Below are 17,950 nucleotides of genomic sequence, written 5' to 3'. Positions count from 1 at the left end.
CTCTGCTTAATTCCTGAGGCCATCTTTGTATGTGCTGTCTTTGTGGCCTCCAACCTGCCTCCAAGCCACACATGTGTAACCAAACCAAGTAGTCTTTTTAAAAACCTTGCACACATTTATCTTGATTCCTTGATAAGAACTAAGCCTGAGAAGTCTACTTTATATTCACATTCATCCACGCTTTCAAACTATTATCCCTCCCTTAGACTTGCCTATTTGATTGTTAAGAAACCTAGCCAATCACACTAAAAGTGTTCAGAGAGAAAACTGTACGTGGGCCTGAATTTGTCAGAGTTGTTTTCCATGATTAAGCAGGCCTTGAGCATGACGTTAAAAATGGAGGGATGACTTAGATCATCAAGAAATGTAGAAAGAATATAATTTCATTAAGGAGTTGAAGGTGCAACTATCATAAAATTCACATTTCTTGTTTTTCAGTAATATGTGTTTTTACCTAAAATTTAAAATAAAAGATAGACTTGCCGGAAGTGGCGGCTCATGCCTGTAATCCTAACACTTCGGGACGCTGAGGTGAGCAGATTGCCTGAGCTCAGGAGTTCGAGACCAGCTTGGACAACATGGTGAAACCCTGCCTCTAGTAAAATACAAAAAATTAGCCAGGTGTGATGGTGTGTACCTGTAGTCTCAGCTACTCAGGAGGCTGAGGCAGGAGAATCATTTGAACCCATGAGACAGAGGTTGCAGTGAGCCAAGATCATGCCACTGCACTCCAGCCTGGCCAACAGAGCAAGACTCCATCTCCAAAGGGGAAAAAAAAAAAAAAAAACCATAGACTTATATCAGGCATATACGCTGCCCCAGGCATTTTTCTGTGTATTTATATATGATTCATATTGATAACTAACAGGCTTTGGATAGAAATGCTAGCTAAAAGATGGAGACTTCAAGGCAAGCTAAACGGCAGGACAGGCTAAATCCAATCTTTGTACCTTGGAGGCTTTTTCCCATCACAAGACAGATGATGTAAACCTAGCAGAAATGAAGTCTTAAAAAGATAATTACTTATGGAAGACTCTTTCTCAAATGCAAATTGATGCCTGCAGCAGTTACCTTACTGCACCCCCTCTACTCTCCCACACCACTTAGTACTTTCTGGAGAGCTTTTCTACACTTAAAAAATAACATTGTTATAATTTTAACTGTATTTCAGGGACACTGGAGAAAGGACCTAGATGTTTACAGCTTTCAACTTTTTAAAAAACCCAAGTACTCCCTAGCTGTGTTGATTATAAGGTTGTTTTTTTTCTTTCAATTCTTTACTTTAACTTACTCTTTAGTATCAAATTTACGATGACCACCATCAATTAAGCAAAAATTTGTTCTGCTCTCTGCCATTTGCCTTTCAGCTGTATTTTCACTGCTATAGACTGAATGTTTGTGTCTCCCACTCCCCAAATTTATATGTTGAAATTCTAACTCCAGTGTGATGGTATTAGGAAGTGGGTCCTTCGTGGGTGACTAAGTTATGAGAGTGGCGCTCTTACGAATGGAATTAGTGCCCTTCTAAAATAAATTCGAGAGAGCTACCTCACTTTTCCACTATGTGAGAACAATGGCAAAAATTCAGAAGTCTGCAACCCAGAAGAGAATCCTCACCAGAACTCAACATGTCGTCACCCTCACCTTGGACTTATGGTGTCCAAAACACTGAGAAATAAAATTCTGCTGTTTAAAAGCCAGCCATTGTATGACATTTTGTTATAGCAGCCTGAACTGATTAAGAGAGAAATTGGTGCTGAGAAGTGGGGGTGCTGCTATAACAAATACCTAAAATGTGGAAGTGACTATGGAACTGGGTAATGGGTAGAGGCTGGAAGAATTTGGAGGTGCAAGCTAGAAAAAGCCTACATTGCCTTGCATTGCCTTGAGCAGACCTTTAAAGGAGATTCCAATGAGAGCTTAGGAAGAAAAGAGGAGACCTATGAAGAAAACTTCAATCTTCTTAAAAGAATATCTAAGTAATCATGAACAGAATGTTGGTAGAAATAGACAGTAAAGGCCGGGGGCGGTGGCTCATGCCTGTAATCCCAGCACTATGGGAGGCCAAGACAGGTAGATCACAAGGTCAGGAGATCAAGACCATCCTGGCTAACACAGTGAAACCCCATCTCTACTAAAAATACAAAAAAAAATAGCCGGGCATGGTGGCAGGCACCTGTAGTCCCAGCTACTCGGGAGGCTGAGGCAGGAGAATGGCATGAACCTGGGCAGCGGAGCTTGCAGTGAGCCGAGATCACGCCACTGCACTCCAGCCTGGGTGACTGAGCGAGACTCTGTCTCAAAAAAAAAAAAAAAAGAAAGAAAGAAAAAGAAATAGACAGTAAAGCCCATGGTAATGAAATCTTGCACAGAAATTAGGAACACACTATTAGAACCTGGAGAAAAGGTGATCCTTGTTATAAAGTGGCAAAGACCTTGTCTTTATGTCCTAGTATTTTGTAGAAGGGATTTAGCTGAAGCTATTTCTCAGCAAGGTGTTGAAGGTATGGCTTGGTTCCTCATGAATATATATATATATATATAGCAAAAAGTGAGAAAAGAGAAATCACTTACAGGTTAAATTATTATGCAAAAATGAATCAGAACTAAAAGAATGAAAAATATTCCAGTCTATCCATATTGCAAAAAATGAGAATGATAAGGACGTGTCCAAGTGTTGATAATGAGATTCATTTGGATCAGCCATCTCAATAAAAGCCAGAAACAATTCTCCAAGACAATAGGAAAATAACTCTGAAGACAATTCAGAGACCACCAGAGCTACCACTCCCATCATAGACCCAGAGTGTGAGGGCTCAAGGGCCACAGCAGTTTCAAACGAGGGGTTGCCATCACCTGTAGGACCCTGGCATATGCTGGCTCAGCACTGCCTAACTTCAGGAGCTCCACTGCCCACACTCTGGTGCTGTGCTCCTCAGTTGTCCCAGGTGCAGCTTCAGCAGGCCACAGTGTGGTGCAAGCTACAGTGGCAACCCCTCTGAGGGCACAAGCAGCAAATTGAATCTTTGGCAGTGTCTGCATAGTGCTGGTGCACAGAGTGCACATGCCAGAGGGCATAGATGCCCTCCACCTAGGTTTCAAAAGACACAGCCACCTGAAGCCATAGAATAGTGACCTCTTCCTAAGAAACTACAGGAGTAGGGGCCCAGGAGACAGCCACAACTGGAGCAGGGTCCAGAGAAAGCCACCGTAGGACCTTCCCATGGAGCCATGGGAGGTGACATCACTAACCCAGTGGGCCTTCAGGTCAAAGCATTAAGCCAAAGAGAATTATTCTTTTTTTTTTCTTGCCCTCCCAGTAAAAGCTAAGAAAAGGAGAATTATTCTTGAGCCTTAAGATCACATGTCCAAACTACAAGACAAACTCCATGTGACTATAATTTGGACTACAAGACAAACTCCATGTGATCTGTTACTCCTTTCTTCTTTTCTATTTCTCCCTTTTGGGATGAAATTGTCTAGCTCATGCCCATCTCAACACTGTATTTTGGAAGCACATAACTTTATTGGCTTCATGGGTTCACAGCTGGAGGGCAATTTGTTTCAGAATAAATCATACCTTGAGTCTCATCCATACTTGATTTAGATGATATTTAGGTGAGCCTTTGGATTTTAGACTTCAGAGTTGTTGCTGGAACAAGTTAAGACTTTGGAGGCTGTTGGGATGTAATGAATGTATTTTTATGTGATAAGACCATGAATTTGGGGGGTACAAGAGTGGAATACTATAGATTGAATGTTTGTTTCCCAAAATGCATATATTGAAATCTTAAGCTCCGACATGATGGTATTAGGAAGTGGGGCCTTTGGAAGGTGATCAGGTCATGAGAGTGGAACCCTCACGAGCAGCATTAGTGCCCTTATAAAAGAGACCCTGAAGAGCTCCCTCACCCTTCCACCATGTGAGGACACACTGAAAAGACAGTAGTCTATGAACAGGAAGCAGGCCCTCTTCCAACACCATATCTGCTTGCCCCTTGACCTTGACTTTTCAGCCTCTAGAATTGTGAGCAATAAATTTCTATTGTTTTTAAGCCACACAGTTTATGGCAGCCTGAACAGACTAAAACTGTCACTACCTAATAGTCATTCAGGTAGAATGTTAGCCTAAGAGCAGGGCTCTGGAACAAATCTGTTTGAGTTAAATTCTCAGCTCTGTCACAGGTCACAATAGGAGTATGGACACATTGCTTAGCTTTTTTGAGTTTAAAGTTCCCTATTTGTAAAATGGCGATAATAATGGTATCTCTATCACAGGGTCTTTTAAAAGCTTAAGTGGGGTAATATTTATAAAATGCTTTGGAAGTTTCCTGACACATAGTAAGTCCTTTACATATGTTATCCATTGTAAGTACCGAGACGTCAAAGTGAAGAGGGCAGGAATTTTTGTCTGCATTTTTCACTGTTGTGGCTGTAATACCTAACACAGTTCCAGTGCAATGAATGAGAGCTATTGTGCACAAAAGCATTTGCACTGAGAGAATAGGAGGAAAATTATAGGTCACCTAGACTAGTGGTTATCAAAAGAGTAACCCTGAGGCAATTAGCTTCTCCTGGGAACTTGTAAGATGCAAATTCTAAACAAGAAGAGCCAAGATGGCCGACTAGATGCAGCCAAGAAGGTCTTATGCCACCAAGAGACCAGATCATCAAGAAGACCAGTACACTCTGAGCAGATCTTCAGAAGGAAGGCACCGAGAGTGGACAAAGAGAGCACGCAGACCCTGGGCTGAAGTGGGAGGAAGCTGGGAAACCTGCATGGCTGAGCACCAGGATTCATTCCTGGCCTCAAGCAGCTCCTAAGAAAGTACTGAGTTAAATAGATGTAGAGTGGCTCACTCTCACCATGGACCTCCAGAATCCTAGCTGAAGGAGACCCCATGACCCCTACAGACATTTGAGCTGGCAGCAAGAAATGCTTGGAGAGTTGGCAGTGACAGGACTTCACCCTGTGCAGAGCCCAGAGGGTCTGGCTCAGGAATGGCTGCAATGGAGCATGGCCTGGGACACCCATCCCCCAAAGTTCACCACACTTTTCTTTTTTCTTTTCTTTTTTTTTTTTTTTTTCCGAGACAGAATTTCACTCTTGTTGCCCAGGCTGGAGTGCAATGGTGTAATCTTGGCTCATCACACCCTCCATCTCCCAGGTTCAAGCAATTCTCCTGCCTCAGCCTCCCAAGTAACTGGGATTACAGGTATCCACCACCATGCCCCACTAATTTTTTGTATTTTTAGTAGAGATTGGATTTCACCATGTTTGCCAGGCTGGTCTTGAAATTGTGACCTCAGGTGATCCTCTCGCCTCGGCCTCCCAAAGTGCTGGGATTACAGGCATGAGCCAAGTGTCTTTGGTCTTTGTTGACTGTTGAACCTGGACATAACAGAGCTATCCTGCTAGAGGGACGGGGCCAGTTTGATCTGAGCACCCCACTGTCTGATGGCCTTTCCCAGGGTCTCTGCCTGGCCTCACCCACTCACAATACAGCCTCAGATGCTCAACCAGGCACTTCCCAGTAGTCAATGCCATAGCTCCTTCACCAGTAGATGCTGTGTAACCATCAGAGAGCTTCTGTAGAAGAGCCCCTGCCGACATGCACCTGCATGCAGCCTCCCTGCTCCATTTTGCCAGTGCACACTTGCCTGCAGCCTCCCCCACCACACTGCTGCTGCACATGCATGCATAAACCTAGCCACCCCACCACCAACAGTGCACATGTGTGGACCTCACCACCCTACTGCCACTGGCACAGGCATGCACGCAGACCGTGCAACCACTGCCCAGCCCCACCAGCATACATGAGCATACGGACCACATCACGCCATCACTCAGCCACCCCGTTGCCACCAGCATGTGCATGCACATGGACAACCACTGCACTAGTGCCCCACCACCACCAGCGTGCACATGCAAGTGCACATCCCACTGCCACCACCCCAACGAAGAGCCTCTGCCAGCACCTCTCATCAGAGTGTTGTTGCTGGCAGACTGGGAACACTTCAGCACAGCAGGTACTTAACCTCTAGGAGCCAGAGAACAAAACCATTGGCCTGGTTCCAGCCCCTCAAGGTTAGAGCACACAGCCCAGGAGTGCTAAGGCGACCCTTGACCCCCATCCAGAAGTGAAGTTAGTTGACTAAACCCAACTTATACTGCAGTCAAAATCTTAAGGGCATTAAAAAATATAAAAGACAAAAGACAGTAACTTCAAAGATTAAAGGAATATCAGCCCACAGAGATAAAAACAAAACAAAACAAAAAACAGTGCAAGAATTCTGACACCTCAAAAAGCCAGAATTTTTCTTACCTCCAAACAATCGCACTAGCTCCCCAGCAATGGTTCTTAGCCAGATTGAAACAGCTAAAATGTCAGACACTGAATTCAGCATATGGATGGCAACAAAGATCATCAAGATTCAGGGGAAAGCTGAAACACAATCCAAGGAATCTAAGGATTTCAATAAAATGATACAGGAGCTGAAAGACAAAATAGCTATCTTAAGAAAGAACTAAACTGATCTGGTAAAACTGAAAAACTCATTACAAAAATTTTGTAATGCAATCAGAAGTATTAACAGTAGAATAGATCAAGCTGAGGAAAGAATCTCAGAGCTCAAAGATCAATTCTTAGAATCAGCTCAGTCAGACAAAATCAAAGAAAAAAGATCAAAAAGGAATGAACAAAACCTCTGAGAAATATGGAATTATGTACAGAGACCATGCACCAAAAGACACATGCATGCAGCTTTATTGACAATAGCAAAGATGTGGAATCTACCTAGATGCCCATCAATGGTAGACTAGATGAAGAAAATATGGCACATATACACCATGAAAGACTATGGCATCATAAAATGAAATCATGTCCTTTGCCACAACATGGTTGCTACTGAGGCCATTATCCTAAGCAAATTAACACAGGAACAGAAAACCAAATACCACATATTCTCACTTAGAAGTAGGAGCTAAACACTGAGTACACATGAACACTAAGAAGGGAACAATAGACACTGGGGCCTACTCAAGGGTGGAGGGTAGGTGAGGAGGGCAAGGATCAAAAAACTACCTACTGGGTACTATGCTTATCACCTGGGTGATGAAATAATCTGTACACCAAACCCCTGAGACACACAATTTACCCGTGTAACAAACCCACACATGTACCTCTTGAACCTAAAATAAAAATTGGAAATAAATAAATAATATTTTTGTCACAAAAAAATAATTTTTAAAAAATGCAAATTCTAGGCCCTCACTCCAGACCCATGAAATCAGAAATTCTGGGAGCAGAGTCTAGCAAGTTCTGTTTTTAAAAGCTCTACTGGTGATATCTTCAGTAACTAAATATTGTCTAATACATAATAGGGGCTCAACATATAATTGTTAAATAAATATATATTTTCATTTTATTTTTGTAATAACATGGTTATTAACAGTTATTTTGTAATAACTGTGCTAAAATTCTATTATTCCAGAAAATTATAAATGAATATTTAATTAAAGACAAAACATTAAATTCTGCTGTTGACCAAACACATCAGACTCAGGCTTAATGAATTATGCCACTGAAGCAGCTCTAATGGCCCAATAAAGTAAACACGTAGCCCAGGGAATTTCAAGGTGAGTTGCAATACTCTGTGTGGTTTAGCAAATATTTACTAAGCATTTACTACAAACCAGCACTTGTCATACATAATCTTATTGAATGCTTGTGTAGCCCTACAGGATACATTGATTCCTTTCCTTACTTTAGAGATGAAAGCCTTGAAACTCAAAAAAGTGAAATAGCTTGCCCAAGTTCCCAAAACTGACAAGTGGTAGAGCCAAGTATTGAAGACAAAAGCATTAGACTCTGAAGATCAAATCTTTAACCACTTCACTATGTGTTCATTTAATAAGCCATGTGTGAGTACTCTGTAAATAAAAACATAGTTGAGGAATGGTTTCAAGAAAAAAATGGCAGAGTTGCAATAGAAAAATAAAAGGAAAGAGTGGGCATCTTAGCAACAAATATGAAGAAATGTCTATATCAAACAGTGTAATGCATACTGAGATATTTCCACAATGTTTTGGCATCAGGCCCTAATTGCCACTGAGGGTCAATGACTCACAAAGTTCAAGTAAACAGTAAGTGAGGAAATTTCAACTTGTAATAACAGTATCTGTTCACTTTCCACTAACCCATGACACTGCAAAATATTTGTGTCATCCCTAAAATATCGATGACAATTTTATTTTAACATATCTATACATTGTATTATGTAACCTCCGTGCCCTTGAGAAAACTAAACCAAGTCAGCTGCCTTTCTGATATGACTCTATGAATGTACCTGTATAATAACTATATGTGTAATAATTATTCACCACCTAACACATACCATGCACTATAAAAGGTTATTTTCTTACATCGCATGCTATGGCTCAACAGCAAACCTGGTACTTGCTTTTGTACAGCCTACAAGGTAAGGATGTTCTTTACATTTTCAAATAGTTAAAACGTATCAAGAGAAGAATGATATTTCATGACAGATGAACATTACATGAAATTCAAAATTGTAGTATTCATAAATAAAAATGTGGCACGGAGCCACATGGATTCATGTATGCATTGTCTATGGCTGATAAAGTGCACAACAACGGAATTGAGTAGTGTCTACAAAAACCATATGACTACAAAGCTGAAAATATTTCCTATCTAGTCCTTTAAGGAAAAAGCGTGCAGAATCCTGACAAAGATTATTTCTAATCTGGTAACCCTGGAAGCTACATTCATTATACAGACAGGCACTGAACCACTGAACCTCAAGCAGGTAATTACCTTGTTATGGTGGACACACAAGAAAAAAATAGTCACAAATTCTTTGGCATTCCTCCCAATTGAGAGATTGAGTATACGTCTCCTTCCCTCAAACCTGAGGGACAGAGGGGGAAGCTTGTGACTGCTTCAACAGAGGAAGTGTGGCAGAAGAGGCACTGTGCCTAGTTCTCTTAAACACCTGCTCTTAGGTTGCTTCCCCTTCTGGGAAAATACAAGTGAGAAGGTCCCCACGTGGGCGCTCCTATCCACAGTCCCAGCTTAGCTTAGCCTTTGAGTTATCTCAGCCCATACCCCAGGCATGTGAGTGAAGAAACCTCTAGATCAAGTTTGTCCAACCTGTGGCCTATGGACCATATGTAGCCCAGGATGGCTTTGAATGTGGCCCAACACAAATTCGTAAACTTTCTTAAAACATTATGAGATTTTTTTTGCAATTTTTTTAGCTCATCAGCTATCATTAGTGTTAGTGTATTTTATGTGTGGCCCAGGGAAGCCAAAATATTGGACACCCCTGCTCTAGATGATCCCAGCCATTCAAGTCTCATAAGCCCCATATCATGGAACAGAAAGAAGCCATCTATCCCAGTGTGTCCTGTTGAATGTCTGACCCACAGAATCCATGAACATAACAAAATCGTTGTTGCTTCTTCCCATGACTAAGTTGGAGTGATTTGTTATGCAGCAATAAATAACTGAAGCACTAGCCATTTCAAGAAAAAAAAAATAAAAAACACTTGGCTTAAAGCTAATGCTACACTACAATTCTTTAAAACTAAAAGAATGTAAAAATAAAAAGGCAAAGAGAAATTGAGAGGGGCTAGTAAAAGTGAAGCTTGAGAGAAGCTATATGCTCTGAAACACAGATTGTAGTGTCACAATTTCACATCTTGGGAACTGTAACTTTGATTCAAACTGGGAAAAGCTAGGGGGTCTGTGCAGGGCCACGGAGTTCCTGATTAGCATGAGAGTGTTTCCACCAAAGTTGACTGAATCCATGGTCAGATCTGTTCCTATATGTAGCACCCTTTGGGCCATGGTATTTTGAGTCTAGGGCACTGGCTTCTTTTTTTTTTTTTTTTTTTTCAAGGTAATTAGGACTTTAATTACCTGGGCACAGCCTATTTGATGGTGGGATCCATGATAAAATAGCAAGGCCTGAAATATGACCCTCAGACAAGATAAAACACCAGATACCCTTCACCTCTGCCCCGTCCCTTTGATAATACCAGTTTTCATAGTAACGGACAGGGATGGCATTGGGAAGAGACTAGAGATATATCATAATATTGGGGCATGTAAATCATTGTAAAAGTATCTCTCAGTTGGGCTTGATCCACATTACTAAGCTCCCATAAAGAATGCTAGAGGACCAATAATTTTCTCCAAGTTTGTATAAGCTCAGAGTTCACCACATCCTGTGTTCCCAAAGATCACATGAGCCACATCTGTTTGGCACTGGCTTCTTAACTTTGACCATAAAGAAATACTGAAGTCTTATCTTCTGAACTAGTCCCAAGCAGGAATTTCTACCCATTTACTTTCACCTCCTGGCACCTCCCCAAACTCCAGATTAGGCAAATGTTTGCCAATTATTTGTTCTTTCAATGATTCTTTTATTAATTCATACTAATTCTCACAGTGCAAGCAATTTATACAAATATTTTCTAGAAATTTTCTGGGCCAAGGACCTATTATTGGGTTTTACTGGACAGGATGCAGAGTATTATTAAGAAGCTCATAATGAGCTCACCATCTCATGAAAGTGAAGAAGAAGTTACAAATAATTAAAAGGGGTAATGAATGATGAAGTTTGTGAACTCCCTAGAGGATGCCAGACAAATAGGTAGCTCATCTCTAACTCACAATGTGCTTCTTTTCATCTTTAATCAACCCTGGATTCTCTCCTTTTTCTTTCTTTCCTTTTTTTTTTTTTTTTTTTTTTTTTTTGACGGAGTGTTTCACTCTTGTTGCCCCGGCTGGAGAGCAATGGCGCCATCTGGGCTCACCACAACCTCTGCCTCTTGGGTTCAAGCAATTCCCCTGCCTCAGCCTCCTGAGTAGCTGGGATTACAGGCATGTACCACCACGCCCAGCTAATTTTGTATTTTTAGTAGAGACAGGGTTTCTCCATGTTGGTCAGGCTGGTCTCGAACTCCCAACCTCAGGCGATCTGCCCGTCTCGGCCTCCCAAAATGTTGGGATTACAGGCGTGAGCCACCGTGCCTGGCTCTCTCACTTTTTCTTTGCCCCTATTTTATCACTCATTTATATATTCAGGAGGCTTTTTGCATCATTTGCATTTCATAAAATTAACTTTACTTTTTTTGCAATAATATAAAAGAAAATTTAAGAAATCAATGAATAAAATTCTGAGTTTCTTAAAATATCAGGAGGTGTTAAACGGAATTCAGAATGTCATGAAGAGCTACAATTACCAGAGTGAGTAGTTGAAGAAAGCATTTTAACATATGAAAATACTAAGTCTGGAGCCACCATCATAGATATAAATTAGGGAAAACAAAACCTACACCTTCTCATTTAACAAGAACATTAAGATGGTCTTGCTCAGGGGTCACTGCATCATGGGCTGCATGTGCTGTAGTTATATTTCCTCTTAGATTCAAGCAGCAAAATAAGTTTATTTCTCCTGTTTTCTTATTTTAATGTATAAGCGAAGGAATACATTTCACGTATAATAGTTTGCAAAACAAGAAAAGTCATAAAAAATTATCAAAAGCTGGACTATAAAGCCAGTGATTGCAGAGAAAGGAAGAAAGCAGTCAATCACAGGGCAGGGGAACAAGTACAAAGGTGGTCCTCAGTGAACATCACGGCCTGCCTTCAGCTTTGCTTTTTTTTTTTTTGCTGAGACAGAGTTTCGCTCTTGTTGCCCAGGCTGGAGGGCAATGGTGCAATCTCGGCTCACTGCAACCTTCGCCTTCTGGGTTGAAGCGATTCTCCTGCCTCAGCCTCCCGAGTAGCTGGGATTACAGGCATGCACCACCAAGCCCGGCTAATTTTGTATTTTTTTTTAGTAGAGACGGGGTTTCTCCATGTTGTTCAGTCTAGTCTCAAACTCCTGACCTCAAGTGATCCACCTGCCTCGGCCTCCCAAAGTGCTGGGATTACAGGCGTGAGCCACCGCGCCTGGCCTCAGCTTTGCTTTTTCTCCCTGACTTGGTGTATACGAAGGAATGATACTAAGCCACAATGATGCCAGACTACCCTCTATAAAGAGCATGCTCTGATTATTCATGACTCCTAACCCTTCATGTGTTATGGTCCTTCACTATGATATACTGTTATAGTTTATTTAAATGTTCCTATCTCTCACTATCACCTCCTCATAGGCAAGAACCAGATGATTTGGGTATCCCCTTCTCAGCTACCTCAACCATAGCAAAGTCCTGTTCACTGTAGTAAACATACAAAACACAATTGAATGAAACAAACTTGCTTATTACAAGTCCAGCAAACTCTAAAAGATGGGAGTGATCAACCCAAGAAGGTCAAGGATATGATTTGGGATAGTGTCCTGGCAAGGACAAAGCAGTCATGAAAATCGCTCAACCTATGGAAAAGCTTATGTGAGCACAGAAAAACCAGATGGGGGTTCAGGGCAAATTATACCAACTGGTGATTTGCAGGGCCTGGAGGAAAAGGCAGAATAAGGAATGGCTGCTTAATGAGTATGGGGTTTCTTTATGGAGTGATGAAAATGTTCTGGAATTAGGTAGTGGTGATGGTTGCACAGCATTGTGAATATACTAAAAGTGAATGGTGAATCTTGTGTTATGTAAATTTTACCTCAATAGAAAAAAAAAAAAACTACGGAGGGGATCTTTTGCCCACAAAAGTCCTTTTTAATTTCATTTCCAAAGCCTTAGGATATTCATCTGAAATCAAATACACTCTGGAAGTTGCCAACATTTACTCCTACAGAGATGGAGAAACAAAAGTAGGGAAGAATTAATGCTTTGTATCTGAAATAAAAGAATTTAACTTGTCTTCTACAAAACAAAACAAAACAAAAAAAGATCCAATCACAATAAGGGAAGAAATCATCTTAGGCCACTTTTTCCCAAACTGCTTTTAGCAGTACTGCTCTAACACTTAAGAATAACATGATATATCTTGATTTTCATAATAGAAACTTGAAATTTTTTAGGAAAAATAATTTTAGATGACATAATAATATTATTTTAAATTTCTGGATAATGATTAAAGCCTTAAAAAATAACTGGTATGTATTTACAGCAAACAAACCAAGGAAAAGAATTTGTTACTTAAAATAACTTTTTAAAAAATTGTCATTATTTACTCACTTCAACTAGTTTGGTTTTCTCAATACTATCAAATAAATCAAGTTTATGCCAATTTTTCTAACCTCACCCAAATCCCTCCATTCCTTAAAGTATTTCTCCCCTTACACCAAATACCCAAGTCCTTTCCCATCTCCGTGTAACACAATAGTGACATTGGCAGCAAAGAGGTAAAGAAAAGGTGAAGCCCATAGACAAAAAGGAGAGAAGAGAGATAGGAAACGTGTCAGGGATTATGAAGTCAAGAACTTAGAGCTTGTTGGCTGAAGAGGATCAGCTATGTAGGATTACTGGTCATCGTTCATCGCTCATGAGTACCGGTTGCCGTTGCGCAGTGGTGTCAGTATAGAGATAAGGTAATAGGCTTGGGTTCAGACACCCATGAGTTTAGATCCAACTCCCTGTGAGTATGGTCAAGTTTTTATCTACTTTTAGTCTCAGTTTATTCATATGTAAAATAGAATTAACAATAACTATTTCATGAAAGCATCATGCTGAGTAAATACAATGATGTTAGCAAATCACTTTGCATGGTGTAGAATTTATATTAAACTTTTAGCATTACCATAGGAAGGTGAACATAGCCTTGCTACCATCAATATTCTAGACCTTACTTAGATATGAACATGTTCACAAGACAATTTAGATTGTTTGGCTTTGTATTAAATATTTATCATACTGAACATTCACCAAGCATCCCAACGGCATTCTGGCCTCTTATAAATTTTATATCCCTATCCTAATTCTTTTTATTTTACTAACTTGAAAGAGTTTTACATTTCTTCTCTCTTCATCTGGTATAGTATCATTCCTTGTTCCCTTTTGTGACCCTCCAGTATCTTCCCCTTTGCCTTTGGGTATACACGTTTCAGCTTTTCTTGATTTTCTCACTTCCGATTCCAAATCATATTAATGAGCCAAGCATTAGTCAACGGAGTAACTGAAGAGCACAGTCCTTCCACTTCCATTTGCCTTTTAGAAAAGACTAATACGTTGATTCACAATCCATGGCTCAGGGATGAATTTGGAGAGTCTGTTTCCAGCAGGCAGGGCATATCCTTCTGTGTAACAGCTGTCTCTTTGTGCTATAACTTCAAGCACAGCGTTGTGCTAAAACAGCAAGTAATGTAATAAAAATGGAACAATTCTGTTTCCCCACTGTGAGCTGGGGCATGTGAATAGGAAAAAAAAAAAATAAAGAAAAAAATCTGATATTTCATCAGTGAAATGGTGGAACTGCCCAAAAACAGCTGGGGCAGAGAAAAGGTCTAGAAGATGATTTTTCCATTTCTCCTTTGCTAAAGAGAAACCCCAATTATTCTCTGGCTTGCCTTCTGATCTCTTGCCAGTTGCATCAGATTCTCTGAAATGAAGGCAAAGAGATGCTGGCAGCTGTGCCCAGCATGGAAACTGCCAAGCTGCAGCAGACCTTGTAGCCCATCATGTGGCATCAAGCCAAGGGAAAATATCAATGACACACTTAATAAGGTCTAAAAACAACTCACACCTATCAGAGTATTTAAGGGAACCAGAGGGGAGAACATTTGAAACAATCATGGACTCTAAGATACAATTCTGTGCTCTAAAGCCAGAGAATCACAGGATTTCCATGAATGTGCTAGGTGAACGGTCCATTAAAAGAGTGTCTCATTCTGCATGGTATCAGATGAAATCTGGGGGAAAAAATATTTTATGTAATCACGGTGCCATGCTATTTCACATATATCATTCAAATGATCTTCATCCTAACTTTTAGAATTAGGGAGAACTTTTTAGTTGATAGAAACTAATTTTAAAGTAGCTTACACAAAGAAGAGAATGTATTGGCTGGTCTGGATTCATGAATATTAGAAACCCTAGAGGATGCTCCTGTCAAATTTATATTGTTTTGTCCTTGAACAGAAATCTTCCTCTTAGAAGGTAGAATTGATTAAAGAGGAGGAAAGTCTTGAGCCTTCTCCACGGTCAATTCTCTCTGCTTGGTTTTTGTGGGCAAACAATTACGATTTATTCCATACAGTCTCAGGGTTTTCTATCTGCACACTGCTGACCATGTATCAAAGGCTCCTGTTGCAAGACGGAGGAACAATGGAAGAGAAGAAAGGAGAAACAATGGAAAGGTTATAACAGACAGGGGAGACAATCAATGGAGTGTGAAAATAGATGAATGTTTCAGTGTGTTCCAGTTTTTCTCCAAACATAGCAATAGGTTAGGATTTTATTAATCTACAGGGATATACTAAATCTGCACTGTCTGATATGGTGGCCAGCAGCCACAGTGGTTACTTCAATTAAAATTAAGTAAAATTAAACGAAATTTAAAATTCAGCTTCTCAGTTGCACTAGCCACATTCGAGGCACTCAGTAGCCAGATGTGGCTGGTGATTACCATATTGGGCTGCGTGAACACAAAACATTTCCACCATTGCAGGTTTATTGGATAGCAGTGATCTGTAAAAAAGAGGAACCAACTTGAGCTTTTCCAAGCTTTAATTTGGTGAGCAAAATAATAAGAAACATTAACCATACTGGAAGAAACATAGGATTCTGGATTGAAAAAAAAAGAGAGAAAATAAACTGATTCAGGTGGAGGTATTTTAAGGACAAAAATAGTCAGAAAGCCAATAAAGATGTAGATCAGCATTTAATGGATAAATCTTCCTATACCAGAAACAAGTAAGAGATAAGATTAGAGATGGGAAGGAGAAAGTGGAATCTGTAATGTGGGGCCCAGGTGACATACAGAGTCAAAGTTTATTCACAAATTTGGGGATCAGAGATATGGCACCCAAGGTGAGGAGTTTCCATCTGCTTGAAAAATGTAGTAATAGTTGTTTTTCAATGGAACTGGAATAAAATATACTGTAAATTGGCTAACTGATCAGGTTGCTTGATCAGTTTCATAGGGCAAATGCTAGAGCATGCCAAGTATACATTTTCTCTTAATTTTCTTACATGAGCAATCATACCTGAATGAAGCTATATGAGTAGGCAGGTAGTCACAGATACAAATAGCCATGGCTTTAAAATGGAAATCTTAAAATATTTTTGAAATTCTAGATTTAGCATAAGGTATAACACCAGATGTCCCTACATATACATTATCTGAAAGTTTTGTAAATCTGAACCTCTTTGTGACCTGAGGCAAAATTTGTTCTCTCTTTAAGTTTTCAGATAGATTAGTACATTGACCTGGGTATCAGAAAGTCCTATAAGTCTTCATATACCAACTAAAACTGAGGATGAAAGTCAATATTTTCTCTATTTTTCTGATTATAGAGTGACCTATAAAAGAAAGTAGAAGATTTTTAACTTTAAAAAGTTAAAAACATGTTTCCAGTGTCCTTGACAGATATTTTTTAAATGTCCAACTTCAAAATAAATGTATTTATTATTTCTACAATAATATACTTATTAGAGATAATTAGAAAACAAAAAAAGGCAGAATAGAGATAAATATTCTAATATATTTGCACAACTTAAATACAATCATTATTGGCATTTTGGTGCTTTTTCTGTCTTTTTGCTATTCATAGCTTAAATAAATGTGTTTTTATTTTGCATTAACATTTATTCTACATTAACATTCAGGATTATGTTTTAAAAGCTGTCAATATAAAAACTTAGTTTATAACATTTGATGTAATGTAATTCACATAATCATTCCCTTTAATTCCTTTCAACTTTTAGATATTCAGAAATATAATAGTAACATATAATTTAGGAGATAAATTTTGCACAAAGTGTTGAGGTTTAGTGTTTATATGCTCAAACACTGATGTTTGATTTCCTGGCTTAAAGACCTGACTTTACTATTTCCTATCTGTGGGATCTTAGAAAGCTGCTAAAACTCTCTGTGTTTCAGTTTCCTCATTGATAATGTTGAATTTATAGGGTTCTTTTAAGAATTAAAAGAGATTAGTATCTAGCAAAAAACAGTAGCCCACAGTCTTCAGAATTAATAGAATCCTCATAAGATAGATTCCCAGAACTGAAATTACTGGATCACATGTATAAAAAGTCTTAAATCTCTTGAGAAATCTTACCAACTTTGCTTTTGTCAATGGTAAATGCCACCAGTCATTTTTAAGCACACCCATTCACTACTCAGCCACCAGCTCTCTTTCTAATTGATTTCTAATCTTAAACAAGTAGCCACGAAAGCAGCAGCTTTTTTCAGCCAAAACGGAAAATAGACCACTTTCTTAAAAAAAAGAAAAAGAAAGTCAAATTTTGCCTTCAGCTCTAAAATACCTGGAAGAAAATAATCTGGGCATCTATGTTTAATTATTTAGCACACCCTTCGTGGAAACCTTTCTTTGTAGTGGCATTCTCAGTAGAGGAAACCATGTCCTACCAGCAAACGGAATATTGCTGTTTATAAGTAACAGTAACAGTATACAGGGGATTTAGAAGCAATGAATGAAAATGATAAACATCAAATGATAAAGGTTTCATCCTCCTGTGTTGCAGCTAAATAAAGCTTTACAGTACATCCCAGTTGAGGGAATCTACTGGCAGGTTTTGACTACCCAGAATTTCTATCACATTTCCCAAGGTTAAATGTGTTGCCTTGAGGCAGCTGCTCAAAATGATAAAGGGGACGCTGTAGGACAGTGGTGCTCTTTGTAATGTTAATAACCCTTGATTCTGATATCTGATGCAACTCTGGGGAAATCTGCCAGTTCCAGACTTTAAAATCTAACTCAGTGAAGTGACATTATTGCAAAAAAAAAAAAAAATTCTTTTAATTTGGCAGAAGCAAGAAGATCATTTCAGCTCCACATATTT

This window comes from Hylobates moloch, unplaced genomic scaffold (genome assembly GCF_009828535.3).
Source record: "Hylobates moloch isolate HMO894 unplaced genomic scaffold, HMol_V3 SCAFFOLD_6, whole genome shotgun sequence".
Classification (NCBI taxonomy): domain Eukaryota; kingdom Metazoa; phylum Chordata; class Mammalia; order Primates; family Hylobatidae; genus Hylobates; species Hylobates moloch.
This window is presented reverse-complemented; position numbering follows the sequence as displayed.